Raw genomic sequence first — 17,016 nt, 5'->3', positions numbered from 1 at the left:
TGGTTGATGATATAAATTTTTCAGCCTTATATATGGATTTCTCTTGGTGCTAAAAGCAACATAAATCACATTTTACACCAATGTTTTAATTTAATCCAATTGATGTGTTTTAGCTTTTAAAGTTGGAAAATAGCAGGGAGTGTTAAATTAGGAAAGGACAAAGATGTCACTTAATGATCCTGAGAAAATGCACAAGAAATACAACATAAATTTAACTGTAGCAGAAGGTGGATGGGTAGGGATCAGATCACTCATTCATTCATTCAGTATAAAGTTACATGCAAAACAACATGCTGAGAAGGAGATAGAAGAAACTGAACTCATGGTCCCTTGTCATCCAGAAGCTTATTTAGTTGGAAAGAAATGTATACAGAGTGTGTGTGTGTGTATGTGTGTGTGTGTGTATATAAACACATACATACATACATACATATATACTTACATACAGATATTACAATAATAATGATGATGATAATAACTAGCATTTATATAGTGCTTTAAGGTTTGCAAAGTACTTTACAGATATTGTCTCACAATAACCCTGGGAGGTAAGTCCCATTATCACCCCCATTTTGTGAATGAGAAAACTGGGGCAGGGAGAAGATTGAACTCACATCTTCTCAGGCTCAGTGCTCTATCCAATGCTTCACCTAGCTCCCAAATAATAACAATGATGATGACAGTGATGATGATGATAATCTACAATGTCATTAGTGTGGATATGCTCTCCAGTGATGCCCCTCTATGTCTTCGTGGAGGATCTTTAATAGCATCTGTGCGCAAAAAAATGTCATCATCCTTTGGCCAATGTGGTGATGAGTCTCTCTGCACCTAGGCTGCTGGTCCTTTGATAGCCCAAGTACAATCCATCCTCAGGCCTTCATTGTAGATCTTTGAAGCATTAAAATATTGAAGGTGTTCAGATGATAAGAGATTATTAGGTCCTAGAAAGGCTGGAATAGGTCTCTTAGGGTAGGTGGAACTTGACCTAGGCCTTGAAGGATGAGTGATATATACATGCTTAAAGAGAAAGGAAAGGGCTGATTCAGGCTAGGTTGGGAATATGTACGAACAGCATGAGAGAAAAGGCTTTAAAGTCAAGAATGAATGTGGCAGGTTCCTACTAGGGACTAATGGCTGATTATGTTGGATGGGAAGGGTCTGCCAGATTTCAAGGGTCTCAAATGCCAGGCCAAAGTATTCAAACACCCTTGCCTCCACACCTCTTGTTGTCGCTGTGAAATTGTTTGTTTTTCATTGGAGTCCAACTCTTCATGACCCCGTTTGCAGTTTTCTTGGCAGAGATATTAAAGTGCTTTGCCATTTGCTTCTCTAGCTCATTTTACGGATGAGGAAACTTACGCAAAAAGGATTAAGTGACTTGCCCACAGTCACACAGCTAGAAAGTATCTGAGGCCAGATTTGAGCTCAGGTCTTCCTGACTACAGACCAGGGGCTCTATCCATTGTGCCACCTAGATGCCATAAGATTACTTTCCACCTTCTAAACACATAGTTGTTAACATGTAGTCTCTTCCATTAGAATGTGAGCTCCTTGAGGACGGGAGCTGTTTTTGCATTTCTTTGTAACCCCGGCACTTAACACAGTACCTGGCACAGAGCAATCACTTAATAAATGCTTTTTCACTGACTTAGGAAGAGGGTCTAGACTAGATCGAGTATATGCCAGGGAAATTCATTTTAGAGATGTTTGAAAGTACTACAGGATTGCTTCATAAGATGTCTCAAAAACAGGAAAATAACAAAATGATGGAAAAAAGTATGGATGATATGAAAAGCTCCCAAAAGCAATTAAGAGAACATAGATAATTTTATCTTAAAATCTGACAATGACCTACATGTGTCTTGGGGTATTGTCAATGAAAATATGGGAGGAGAGCAGGCAGATTGCCACAAACATTTGTATCACAAACAGTGTCACTTGTCTCTTCTGTTTCGCCTTCTACATTCTAGGAAAGGTTCAAGGGATTTATTTATTCATTCATTCATGTATTTTTGGCCTGAACCTTCATAATAATGTAGAAATTCTTTCAATTGATACAAATCTTCATTTGCTAATGACTTAAGAGTCTTAGAGAGAATTTTCTGGGACACTGAGGTTGAGTGCCTTGTCTTGGATCACAAAGGCAATGCATTTAAGAGAAAAAACATGTACCCAGGTTTTCCAATCTCCTAGACTGGCCTTCTATATACTATTCCACACTGTCTCTAAGGGATGTCAGAAGAAATATAAGGGATATCAAACAGGAAATATACAATCAGAAAAGGAGATGGAGCAGTTATTTCACAGTATGTCCAAATACTCCAGGAGTACTCACAAAATACACCAAGTCCTAAAGGAAGGCCTCCAGCATACTGTGTGTATCAGCTATGAGGGATCTACAGAAGAACATGTAAAAGAATCACACAGCATGAGAAAGGATCAATGGGCTGCAATTTGCCCAGACTGAGAAAATCCCTCCATTGATTAGATCACAGATTCTTTGAAGTATGGCAGCAACAAGGCAGTATTTTATAGAATGAAGTATAGTAGGGCAAGACTAGAAATCATTGCAATTGTCTAGATGTGGTGGTGATGAAAAGCTGATTCAGGATGCAGAAAGGACAGAAGGGATGAACATTTAGAAGAGTAAATAAAACCTAATGAGTAAATGGGTATTGCAGCAAAAGTGAGAAGTTTCAGAAATAGCTCATTTTTTGAGATTGAGTGATTAAAATAAAGAGTAGTGCTGTTGACAGATAAGAGTAAGGAGGGGAAAATCTTGGGGGAAGATGGTACTGAATTCAGTTTGGGGTATGCCAAGTTTGAATCTGACACTATGATGGGACCTCCAAGTGGACATCTCTTTTTATATAGAATACAGAACTGCATACAAAGGGGTTAGGACTAAGAAGGAGGGAATGGTAGTGGAAGGAGTACAAAAATACATGGGTTTAAATCCTGCCTTTAATACTCAATTAGCTATATGATTATGGCCAAGTCACTGAACTCATTTCTTTATTATAAAATTCGGAAAACAATACTTATAGTATTTACCTCATTGAGTTGTTGTAAAGCTCAAAAGAGAGGATGGCTACAAAGTGCTTTCACAAATCCTTTAAGTACTACAAACATGTCAATCCTTAAGTACTACAAACACATCAATCCTTAAATACTACAAATGTGTCGGCATCATTATTTTTACTTCTGTAAGTCTACTGAATGAGACAGCTGGGTGGGGCAGTAGACAAAGCATGGAGTCAGGAAGACTTGAATTCAAATCCTGTTTCAGGTACTTTTTGTGTGTGTGACCTGGCAAATCACTTAACCTCTTTCTCAGTCTATAGATTCCTCACTATATCATAGTGGGGAATAGATATATATCTATATCTATGGGAATATCTATAGATATCCCCACTAAAAGTGGGGGCAGGGGCAGCTAGGTGGTGCCTCAAACACATACCACTTACCAGCTGTGTGACTCTAGGCAGGTTGCTTAACTTCAATTGCCTTGCCAAAAAAGAAAGAAAAAAAAAAGTGGGGATAAAAATACTATCTACCTCTCAGGGTTGTTCAAAGCTCTAGATAAAGGCTAGTTATTATCATCATCAATATTATTATCACTGATATTACAGAAGAATAAAAGATCCACATTGTAAAGGGGATTCTTTTCTAGTTACAACGAGTCAGACAGCCATTGGGGTCCCTGCAAAATGAGATTCTGCGATTTGGAGTATGAAGACTAGGTGAAGTGGGAGGGATTGAGAGAAAAAATATTTTGTTGTTGCTGAGTCATTTCAGTTGTGTCCAACTCTTCATGACCCCATTTTCTTGGCAAAAGTACTAGGGTGGTTTGCCATTTCTTTCTCCAACCCATTTTGCAGATGAGGAAACAGGATCAAATGACTTGCCCAGGGTCACACAGCTGGTATCCAAGGCCAGATTTGAACTCAGGAAGATGTCTTTTTGATTCCAGGTCCAGCATTCTATCCACTGCACCACCTGGTGTGACAGGCGGAAATATTTATCACAATCCTAAGAGGTCCCCATAATAAGTATAGCGAGAGCTGAAAGCAGGGAGCAAATTCAGTGGGCTGTAGATAAGGGAGAAATCCTGTCGATTCTGATGAACTGTTTCACTCTTGAAAGCAGCCCAATAGTTCCTAACACACAATGTCACTGCTAGAAGTAGAATCTGATCTTTAAGTCAAGCCAACTAGTCAGCTAGCATTTATTAAGCACGACTAGGCTCCTAATTCGGTGTTAAGAGCTGAGGATACAAAGAAAGGAAAAAAACCAGCGCCTGCCCTCAAGGAGCTCACAGTCTGATGGGGGGACAACATACAAGCAACTATATAGAGATAAGGTAAATTGAAAATGATCTCAGAGGGGAGGGACTAATACCAAGGGGAATCAGGAAAGGTTTCTTGAAGAAGGTAAGATATTGACTGAGACCTGAAGGAAGCCAGGAGGCAGAGATGGGGAGGCATGGGGGACAGGTAGTCTTGGAGTCATGAGATGGAGTGTTGTATTCAAGGAAAAGCAAGGAGGTCAGTGACCCTTTATCACCTGAGTACGTGGAGGTGAGTAAGGAGTAAGAAGCCTAGAAGGGCAGGAGGGGCCAGGTTTTATCTTCAATACTTTTGATCCTGGAGGTAACAGGGTCACTGGAGTTTATTGAATTTTATGGGGCAGGGGTGTGATATGGTCCCTCTTGCACTTTAGGAAGATCAATCTGACACTTGAATGAGTGGAGGAGAGATTGGAGATTAACTTTCTATGATGAAGACTGCTAGGAAACTCTCAAACCCCAGGTCAATGTACTATCATTTACCTCCAGGCACTGTGTCCAGGAAATGAAACAGATTGCCAGATGTTCTGACAACTCAAGGTTGCAGATGACTTGGCTATATTACAGTGCTTTCAAATTGTCCTTAGGATTAGGGGATTCATGGATCTCTGAGCTGAGGAAGATCGAAATACAACTCTGCTCTAAACACAATTCTCTGGTTGGAATTCCCTAAAAAAGTAACAACAAAAACAAAACCGCTTGCGCCATCCTTTAAAAAGGGAGTATTTCAGGGGGATCTTCTGTTCACATGATTCGCCTGGAAGAGATCCTAGCCTTTGCTTCCAGACTGCTTCATCACTCTCTTGACTTCTCCAATTCTGATCCAGCTCACCAATCTCACATCAACTTCTCCTATCACCCAGCCTTGACTCTCACCTGTAACCTTTCCTCCAAGGTGGCTGGTTCCAGTCTTTGTACCTGCCCTGCGTCTTATTCTCAATTTCATCTGACTAAGCAGTGACCCAGACATGATCTAGTTAATCAGCCAAAATTCTGATGTCTTTCCTAGACTTTCACTGCTGCTGCACACTCCTTACCTATGCCCACACCTCTATGCCATCTCGGACCCTCACCAACGTAGCAAAGTCCTAAAACCAACCCTAGTCAAAGCTGTCTGGACTCAGCACCACTCAGGCAGAAACAAACTTCCTAATTCTTTGATCTATCATGTTTTATCTTCTTTGAAAGCCTAGAAGCAAATTTGCTGATTAAAAGGACTTCTAAGCTAAAATGTTGAATTCATAACATGGCTAGGTCAGTACCTGGAATCATAAATGAACTCAACATGACTGTATATCCTTTTCATGGAAATTATAGCAAAATCCATAACTTTTTTGTAATTTATATTTGCTCTGCAATATGCAGCTTTGTGATTCCCTGAATCATGAAATGTTGCGTGTCAACTTCTTACCATTTCTTCACATTTCTCAGAAATAGTGGATATTCTTCTTTCTGATCTGGTACGAAGACCCAACTGATCTTCCCAAACAAGCCATTAGTGAATGATTAAGTAATTTAAGAAATATGGAACCCTGGGATCAAGCTTGAAAGGACTTCAGAGGCTATAAAGTTCAATCTTCTCCTTTTACAGATGAGGAAACTGAAGCCCAGAGAAATTAAATGACTTTTATAAGGTCATATAGGTAGTTATATCAGAGGTAGGATTTGAACCCAGATCTTTTGACTCTAGAGTCAGTCATTTTTCCACTCTTATCAAGTACTACAGGAACCCTCCTTCTCCCAAAAAATGCTTAAGCCATTTGTACTTATATCTCTATGCTGATGCCCAAACTAATACTGAGGAAAGGACCTTTAGTGTCCAATTTATTCAGATGGTTATCCACTTTATTTTCCCAAATATATTCACTTGCTAATCCACCATCCTTGACCGAGAGCAAAAACATGCAAAGGAAAGATTTATAAAACAAATGTCAAAGAGGAGGTCTTAGTGTGTACACGTTGCGTGTTGATGAAAGAAGGGTAGAGAGGGAAAAATTATTTACAAAATTATTGAGTTGGGATTTCTAGCTATGATTTCCTTTACTTTCAAACTTTACATTTAGGACTAAAATTCCTTTCGGTCAAGGGAAGAAGGAAGAGATAATTGTCTCAAAAACCTCCTCACTACTACACTGTCTGCTCCCAAAGTTCAACAACAAAATCAACAAGTATTTATTCAATGACTGCCCCTTTGCAGAGCAGCATGCCAGGTGCTGGGAGAAATAGCCATATACAATTCAATCATGGTTCCTTGCTCCCACAGAGTTTATGGTTTTGCAAGATGATAAGTTGAATCACCAGAAAGTATATTATCCAATAATTCTTCAAAAGAAATGAATAAGAACACATTAAAATTGTACCTGACAAAGGCCTGATTTCTGAGAGGAAAATATTTATTATCAACAATGAGAAATCAGGGAAGTCTTCATGGAGAAGGTATTTAAGTTGGGAAGCAGATGACAGAGGGAAGGAGGGATGTTTCCGGCATAGGAAACAAATAGATCAAGGGTCCAGAGTCAGGACAAGGCAGGGTGTGTTGAGAGGACAGTTTGCCTGGAGCGTAGAGTTCACAGCATGGAATAATAGCCACAAGGCTGACATTGGAGATATCCATTGAATACAAATACCCAAAGAAGACTCCATTCACCTTCACTCCTGGATGATACCAGAGGGAGTTCAGTAGCAATTATCAGAGTTAATCATTGAGCAAATTCTGTGCTCACAGCCCAGGGAGGAAAGTAAGTTAATGGAAAGTATGAAGTACCTACCCCATACTTCAGCCTATGACAGACACCCTAGTTAACTTACTGCTGTAACTTCTTTAATCAATTTCTCCTTTCTGGTTTTATGCAAAATGTTTCCTAATTAAAGAAAGGGAAAAAAAGGGAAAAATCCTAGTGAAACATTTTAAGCTAAGATTTCAGTGCCTTTATCTAGTATGACTCTACTTCCAGCTTTGAAGTTGGCTAACATTCTCATGGGCTCTTCACAAACCTGGAGAGGGATAAACACCCAGGGCCCCTCATGCAGACAAAGAATCTGACCGTTGAGAAGGCTATGCTAATTATGAGAGACGAAAAGTCCATAAAGATCAATTTAGCATATGCTTTACTAAATAAATTTAATTTACATGGTATGAAATGTTTTTTGAAGAGCAAAGTATGACAAGCAATAACTTAAGTTTGCTTCTTAGTTTCATTCAATTTACACTTTCCTGTCATGTGCAGTATCTTCTCAGTAATTCTATTTTTCAAAAAAATTAAAATCATTCTATTTTTGTGTAGGAAGAGAAGAATAAATTTCTCTCATCTTTTGAAGATTTTTCTGAAACAGCCTTTTGAACTCAAGTAGCACAAAATATGAGAAATTCAAATCCAATCCACTTAACTTTTTTTTTAACTAGAAATAATAATAGCACCTGCCTCCCAGGATTGTTGTGAAGAAATAAGACATATTTGTAAGATCCTAATTATTATTGTTATTGTTGTTATTTTTGTTGTTGTTCATCCTTCATTTTCAAAGAGGACCAATGACACCACGAGGATGATGCCTTGACTTAATCAGACCTGTGATGTCTTCAGTGTGGGGACAACAAAAGGATTCCTACCCTAGCAGGTTAGCACCTGCCCTACAATTGATAGTCTTAAAATACTCTCTTGGGTGCTGAATGGTTAAGTGTCTTGAACCCAAGTCTTCCTAATTCTGAGGCTCCTCTCTTATCCATTATCCTGTGCTGCTTGTCAAATTTTACTTAATATTTCCTAGATCAATCAACCAATGGGTATTCATTAATCATCCATTATATGCTAGGCAATGGGGATACAAATAAAGAGAATGAAAAAATCCACAGTCTCAAAGAATTTAAAGTATAAAGACATCAGCATTTACAAACAATTTATAGTATTTCAGATATTTTCCAGGTAATAGGAAAAAAAAAACCACTTTCTAACCCTCCCTTCTGCACACAGAATTCATGATCCCTCCTGCCTTCTTTTCCATGGTTGACTAAATTGCTTCTTCACTTATTACACCGTAGGCTGAACAACAAATGAACTATTTTTGATTACACAGGGGTTTTTCACCGGTTTTAAAGTCATTACTTTTGCTAGAAATGCAGCTGATGTAGCTAATGTTAAATCTGCTTTCAAAGTGGAGGGCCACTCCCTCCCCTCAAGTTAGCTTGTGTTACATGACAACCACAGTGATGAATAAAAGTAAAGCAGAATATAGCCAACAGGAATTTTCAAAAAGGCCTTGTTCTTTAACTGTATTGGATTAAACATTACTTCAAATAGGTATGAGATGTAGGAGTGTGTGTGTGTGTGTGTGTGTGTGTGTACAGCCAGATTCTCCCATTTAAAGGTCAGAAGTTAGGGTACCATGATCCTACAGAGGTTAGCCCTTCACATGTAGATGGAAAAGTGGCTTTTGTCTCCATGCTAGTTTAGTGATCCACCATATTATCTCATGAACTATAAAGCAACCAGGAACCATACATACATCACTCTCCTCCTAAAAATTCTGCACATATGTAGTTTTTTGTTTTGTGTGTGTTTCATTTCATTTTAGTAACCTCTGAACCTAGAACAATGTATTTTGTGTTTGTTTTTGTCCTAGGCCTGTGATTTCATTGTCTAGGGAACTCCTGTGAAGAAATTCCTTCTACTAAAGCAAACCAGTACCTCCTCTGCAATTGATAATTTTTTAGGTAATTGCCTGGAGCTCTGAGGTTAGTGACTCACCTAAGGTGTCAACAAGGAGAATTACACCCAGCTCTTCCGTATTCTAAGACCAGCTCTCAATCCATTTCACCACTTTTAGATTGTATGCACTCAATGAGGGGGATAAATTGAGTTCACAGCAATTCTCCTCCAAATAGGGATAGCTCACTCTAATTCAGCATGATGGAGTGGAAAGAGAGTGCTTGGCTTTGGATTCAAACAATTGTGCCGCTGATTACTCGCTTTGGCAAATCACTCTCCCTTTCTGTGTCTCTCTCTTTTCTCATCAGTAAAATGAGAGGGCTGCACCAAGAAGCTCTAAAATTCCTTCCAGTTTCTTATGTTCCCCATGGCAATAGATAAAAAGTTGGAGAACGGGCAATCTCTCTGAAAACCGATGGGACTAGTTCTTTGACGAGAAATGTTCCTTGGCACACAGGAGAGAGTCAGGACAATACTTAAATGAAATAAATTTAACTACCATTACTAGTTTACATTTCTGACTATTTCTTCCTATCTTATATCCTTAGACTAATACAAAATTACTAGAAAATAAAATTTAAAGCACAAATCTGAAATACTATTCACAATGCCTAGATGAACAATTACTTAACTATTATAGAGTAACAGTCACTAAAAGAGTATCTATAAACATGCCACTAACAACAGAAAACCAAAGCAAATTGGGCTGGTGGGCACAGTTTATTTCATAGTATCAGTGCAGTTAAATTATTTTTTAAAGATTTTCTTAACAATCTCCTTTAGTGTTAATGTCTTCTTTCTTGGATGACATTCCATTTACACTGTCTATATTTGTCTCTCCCCTTAAAACATAAGCTGCTTGCTGGCCAGACCTGTGTTTATTTGCCTTTCTTTGTAACTCCAGAGCTCAGCACAGTGCCTGGCACATAGAAGGCACTTAATAAATGACTGCTGATTGATTAACTAAGAAAGGAATGTGCTTTGTATTTGAAGAACAGAGTGTGGATGATGAACCTAGTGCTTTATATTATGGTTACCAAACTAAGAAAACTGCTGTTGTTCAGTTGTGTCCAACTCTTTATGACCCCATTTGGGGTTTTCTTGGCAAAAATTCTGGATTGATTCATCATTTCCTTCTCCAGCTCATTTTACAGATGAGGAAGCTGAGGCAAACAGGGTGAAGTGACTTGCCCGGGGTCACACAGCTAGTAACTGTCTGAGGTCAGAAGATGACTCTTTCTGACTACAGACCCATGCTCTATCCACTTCCCCAAGTAGCTGCCAAGTCTAAGGAAACTAGGGCAGGGGAATGATCAGCTAAGGTCAATATCCCTAAGGAAAACAGGAGCTTCTTTCTCCCTTAAGGCTGCCTGAAAGCAAAAGTTAAAAACGGGAAAAGCAGAGCTTCTGGACTGGTGCTTGTCAGGCTGGGTCATTCTACAAAGTTGAACCTTTTAGGAGATGTGGGTGATCCAAATGGGATCTCTGTGGCATAGCAGGGTGGCTTGGAAGGTGGGGGGATACCATTTTGCCACATGTATTTTGGTGTCTATCCATATATACATATATGGATATATATATACATATATATATAGATAGATAGATACATAGATAGATAGATAGATAGATAGATAGATAGATAGATAGATAGATAGATAGATAGATGTTACTGAAGCAGTTTGGCTAACAAGCTACCTAAAGTCTTAGGAACAGAGAACACAGAAGAGTTAAGCATCAAAGAACCAGTATCACAAGGTCAAAAACAACCCTGGCCTTGAAAATACTCTCTGAGGTATCATTTCCTGTTCCTGTCTTGAACATGGGTCAGGGGTCATAACATTGTGGCAGTCAAAGGTTTACTGGACCCTAACCCTATGGTTGCCATTTTTTCATTACACAAAATGAATCGAGGAGCAGAAACGTCTTATTAACAAGGAGACCATATTTTGAAGGAGCAGAAAGAAAACAATTAGAATTGATTATTTCACGTGCCTGAATTTAGGATTTTATAACCCCAAATGATTATTGGTACTAATGATAACGGTGGAAGTCTAAATTAAAGATTTTGGTTCCATCATCCCAATGGCAGTGCTTGTCAAAGATGATTAAACTATTTTGAGAATATTATCTATCTTCTTAACCACTACTGGCCTATATAGTAAAATTTTTAAACATATTGCCTCTCATGACCCAAAAAATAAGGGGCAGTACTTCAGAACATCATTCTTAAGAGCTGCTCAGATACTAGAGCCAGATGATTGAAGGAAAGCCAAATTTGGCTAGATAATCACAGCAAAGCAATATAAAGATGTAAGTTATGTGTTTTGTTTTGAGTTGAATGGAAATCATAAAATAATCTAAAGCAGAAAAAGGAATGGGGAAAAAATCTTATCAGCAGTTATGCCATTTTTTTTTCTAGCAGTCCAATAAAATCAAAATGGTATATCATTTGTCATTTTCAATGTATCATTAGTATTTGCAGATGCCTGCTAATGCATAGTAGAGAGCCTTCACTACATCTATATATATGTTCCCTTTTTCCACTCACATAGGGCACTATCCTGGTCCATGCCCTCCCTCCCTCATCACCAGTTACCTAGACTACTGTAATAGACTCTTATTTGGTTTCCCTGCCCCAAGTCTCTCCCCACTGCAATCCATCCTTCCCTCCGATACCAAAGTGATTTTCCTAAAGCAAAAGTCTGACCATGTCATAACACACACACACACACACACACACACACACACACACACACACACACATATACCCTAACAACTCCCTATTATATCCAAGATCCAATATCAGAAAGTCCTCTGTTTGGCTTTTCAAGCCCTCCACACCCTATCCCTTTCTATCTTTCCAGACTTCTTACATGTTACACCTCTCCACACACTCTGTCATCCAGGTCCAGTGGTATACTTGCAATTCCCACAACATTCCATCTCCAAGGTATCTGGTTACCCCTCTTTGGAAATCTCTAAGCAAAGATAACTCCTTATCAGTGATAGTGAAGAGGGAATTCTTTTTCAAGTATAAGTTTGATTAGAGACTAAAGGAACAACCACTTAGGTCTCTCCCAAAGATGAAATTCTCTGATTCTGATTCAGTGTTGTTAGAATAGAAAATTAGTAATCTTTTTTTTTTTGGAAAATAATCTGGAAGCTCTCATTAATGACAATAATACCCTTTGTCTCAGTAAATTGATTGTAGGGAGTATAGTCTGAGAATGTCAAATCAAGATCAGAGAGAAAAAAACATTCCATCCATTCAGAGTGTTAGAGCAGTGTTTTTACAATTACAAGGGGAATGGAGGTGAGGATGGAAAGAAGCAACTTAAAATGTCCAACAATAGAGGGTGAGTTAAATAAATTGCAATATATTAATGCTATGTATCAATTAATACAATTAAGTTTTTTTCCAAAGCATGAGGGATACATATATACATTGTGTATACATATATAATATATATACATTTGCATATCTATATATCTTTATAAAATATTTAAAGTTAAAAAAATCAGAGCCTAAAGAAGAGAGTTCATACTATGACCATAAAAAGAAGAGTAAATAAGAAAAAAATGGACAAAAATAGAATCCTGATGGGAGGTAACACAGGGAATGACTAAAAAGTTAGGACATTTAATGTTTTAGAATTTGTTTCTTTAGAGGTAAATATTTGCCAAACATAAACCACTATTGATTTCTCCATTTTTGACTTTCAAACAATATTTGTGATAGTTTATAGTTCCTTATCAGCCACTGTCCTGGTGATATTAGAGGCAAGATAGTATAGTGGCAGAAGCTTGGAACTGGGAGTGGGCTTATCAGATTCAGCCACTAGCTCTCTGTGGGACCCTTTAACAAATCCTTACTACTCAGAGACTCATAGATTTAGTGTTTGAGGCTTAGAACCAGGATTTGAGGCCACGTCCTCTGACTCCAAAGAAAGCATTCTTGCTACAGCACAGTCAATGACGCCTCTCCATCTGTCAAATGAGGAAGCCACTAGATTCTGGGAGTTCTAAGGTCCCTAGGAATTCTGACCATCTGTAAAACTATCACAATGCTTTGTGGCCAGAAGCATGCCTTATCAGTTGGCCCTATAGGATAAATTGGTGATTCAGGCACACTTTAAAAAGAGTTGTTTGCACTTAAGCCTACCAAATTAAATATTAACTTAACTGGTTGTAAACCAGCATAACCTAAAAACAACAATTATATAGGGTTTCTTACCTTTAGCTAATGGTTGTCTTCAGTTGGTAAGCTCTTAACAGATGTAGGGAATCCAAAGCATGCTTTACACCGGGGGTCCCTAAAGGGAGGCCACAGCCTCAGTTTCTTAACAGGAATGGGGGGAGGGAGTCCATGAAGGAAAAGGAACCCTACCTCTCTATTTTAGCATATTGGGTTCTTGAAGGAGGCTACACCACAAATAGACACTTCTACAGAAAGCACAGGATTAGATTAAATGCTCATGATATTAACACTCTCATGATTTTTAAATCACTTGAGGCAGGGTGTATGTGTTTTCCACCATTCTAGTTGGCAAATCTGCATGTGCCAAATTGGAGCTTCTGAACCTCTACCCAATTTCTCAGGCAGTCTTTAGTTTGCAAAGCTGTGTTCCCAAGCTAATCATTTGCTCATTTTAATTTGAATCAACAGTTTTCCCGAAACCTAATTTCCTTACCTTAACCGAAAGGGTAAAGAGCAGAACAAAGCAAATCAGTGCTTCATGAGTTTCTGTACATTTCCAAGAGTCCTTTACAGGTACACAGAATCGATCACAGTGGAGGGGTGCTATGGGACCCCTAAGTGGGCAGCTGTCAGAGCATCCTATACAAAACTAGTTAAACTACTACCAATTATTTTTAATTAATTCATTTTATTTTTAATTGTGAGATAAAACAAGAATTTCCATAACAGTATAATAAAAAAATTGCACATGAAACTGAAAATCTATCATGTACAACTTACTATCCCATTTACCTATATAATAAATGTATATACATAATTTATATGTAATAAATTTCTTTTTTCTCCCCCCCATGGCTGCTAATTATTAAAAAGAAACATCTAATAGCAATAGCAAGACATACAATAAACAGGAATACTTCTCAATGTAAATGTATACTGTACTACTTAATTTAACCTGCTGATTTTAATAATAATATTTAGCCTAAGAAGGGACCATGGACTCTAATACAGCCCTTTATTTCATAGACAAGAATATGAGAAAACTTGGGTCACAGAGAAGGTAAGTGATTTGCCCAAGGTCATACAAGTAACAATGCCAGAATATGAACCCAAATCCTCTCATTCCAGACTCAGTGCTCTTCCCTACCTCAAGCTGCTTCTGATTAATGATAGTTCCCTAGAAGTCATATATTTATAGTTAGCCTTCCTCTATCAGTATTCTGCTTTCCACCTGCACTCAGTAGGGGTGCACTCTCTCTTATACATTTGTTGATATTACATCAAGGCTTGGTTGGCATGCCTACCCAGAGGAGAAATAATCATCTTCTCCCTGATAACTAGGTGTCGAAGTAGATAGAGTACTGGGCCTGGAGTCAGGTGGACCTGAGTGCAAATGTGGCCTCAGACACTCATTAGCTGTGTGACCTTGGGCAAGTCACTTAACCCTGTTTGCTTTAGTTTCCTCCTCTGTAAAATGAGCTGGAGAAGGAAATGGCAAACCACTCCAGTATCTTTGCCAAGAAAATTCCAAATTGGCTTATGAAAAGAGTCAAACATGAATAAAAAAATTACTGAAAAACAATAACATCAACAATATTAGGAAATTGAACAAGATTACTTCCAGTGTACCTTCTAGCCTCTTAGATAAATGATCCTATAATTTCATAATCCTATGCCCTGACATGTTAGCTATCTGTCCTATTTTCATGCTTAGATCTAAGATCTCAGAGATTTCAAATCCTAACACTACATCTTTAAGATACATATAAAAGTTCTTTCTTAAAAATCTATAAAGCACTTTGAACTTCTGAATAGACTACCTAATCACTGTGTAATTGGAACATATCATCAGTTAATCTACTTATATACATTAAGCACCTGCAACATGAAAGGCACTGGGAAAGAGAAAAAGTTTAGACTCCTGTCTTGTCCCTGCTTTCAGGGTGTTTACAATCCAGGAAGTACCACAGTCAAAAGTCTAAACCTGTTTCAATAACATTGTGTCAATTTAACATGGCACATAATCCTATTCCAGTTTTGCCTCCAAATAAAACTACATTGGCACAAATCACTAACTTATTCACAAATCTAAAAGTCAATTGAAGACACAAAAGGCCATGACAGTGACATGGATTGAGAGTTGTAATTGACGTTTTCACAAAGTGGCTTGTTTTTCAAAAAGGCAGATTTTCCTGACATGGGGGAGGGGAAGAGGAAAAAAGCAACAGTTTGCAGAAGTACCTACAAAATAAATGGCAGTGCTGGAGGGGATTCCAAACTGTATCCTGTGTTTTCCAAAGAAGCTTTTCTCCAGAAATGGAGATACCTCTAGGCTTCTTTCCAGCCCAAGGAAAACAGAAGACACGCTTACTGGGCTTAGTAACAATAGGTTTTTTTTTTCCTTTATTCAATGTATGAAAATAACTTTTGTTTAAATACCTAGAGTTCTATGATTAAAATAGAATAAAGCTTATCATACACAAAACAAATTGTGATACAGATCAGCAATTAATAATTTTTGTCAGTTTTGTCAGTTTTATTATGATTACTGTTGTTCTTTTTGTTCTGTCCTGTCCAACTCATCATGACCTGGTATAGGGTTTTCTTGGCAAAGATACTAGAATAGTTTGCCATTTCCTTATCTAGCTTGTTTTATAGATGAGGAAACTGAGGCAAACAAGGTGAAGTGACTTGCCCAGGTTCACATGGCTAGTAGATGTCTGAGGCTGGATTTGAACTCAGGAAGATGAGTTCCCTATCCACTGTGCCACCTAGCTGCCTCCTAATAAAAACTTTAAAAAAATAATTGATTGCCCATTAAATATGACTCCAAAGATACAAAGAGGTATAAGATATAGTTCCTGCCTTCTTGGAGCATATAATCTAGTTGAAGAGACAGATAAATAAACAGAAGAAAAACAAAGACAAAAGAAAAAACAAGCATTTTGGCATCATTCTTAAATGAAAGGATTGCTCTAGGTTGCTTCCAACTTTGCTGTTTTAAAATTCTATAATAGATATGAAGTAAATACTTGATGATGACAACAAGTGTTCAGATCAATGTAGACTGTGTAGACAGTAAAGACAGATCAGTGTGGACTGGACTGGTTGGACAAAGTTCTTTAATGGAGGCACAATTTTAGCTGGACTCTGAAAGAATTACTCTTCAGGAAATCCCAATACCATGAAGGAATTGCCCCCCAAAACAAATATTTAAAAAAAGCAAGACTGTAAGTTCACTCAAAATGATTAATTATTCAGTGTTAATATTGAACAATTCTCCTATTCCACATATTCCTACCAAACCTTACTTACCATATAATGAACCCACTAAGGGTTTGTGTGTTGCTCCCTGTTATACTAGGGCTATACTTGTAGCCAGTTTTTTAAAACTAAGAAGTGGATTACAATTCCTCCAGAAAGATAAAGGCTGGGTATAATGGGGGAAAAGAAGGACTGTATTGAAGCAGGCTGTAAAGCCAATAAGTCAAGATAACAATCATTTACTAAGCACCTACTATGTGCCAGACACTGAGCTAAGTACTGGGGATATAATGAAGGGTAAAAGGCAATCACTACTTTCAAGGAGATCTCAGTCTAATGGGGAGATAACACACAAGCAATCATGCAGCAAAAAATATAGACAAATGATAGATAGATAGATAGATAGATAGATAGATAGATAGATGGATGAATAGATAGATAGACAGATAGATAGATGGATGAATAGATAGATAGATAGATAGATAGATAGATAGATAGAT

The 17,016-nt window shown here is 37.9% G+C and overlaps 1 protein-coding gene across 1 annotated transcript in view; it reads right to left on the bottom strand.

The window, feature by feature from the left end:
- The window catches only part of LOC114053684 (laminin subunit alpha-1-like), a 195,071-nt gene that overhangs the window by 128,943 nt on the left and 49,112 nt on the right, over window positions 1-17,016 (bottom strand). The gene's annotated exons all lie outside the window — the stretch shown is intronic.

This window comes from Vombatus ursinus, unplaced genomic scaffold (genome assembly GCF_900497805.2).
Source record: "Vombatus ursinus unplaced genomic scaffold, bare-nosed wombat genome assembly UNPS02014812.1, whole genome shotgun sequence".
NCBI classification, from domain to species: domain Eukaryota; kingdom Metazoa; phylum Chordata; class Mammalia; order Diprotodontia; family Vombatidae; genus Vombatus; species Vombatus ursinus.
The sequence above is the reverse complement of the archived record's forward strand: the minus strand, read 5'-3'. Positions and strand labels throughout refer to the sequence as shown.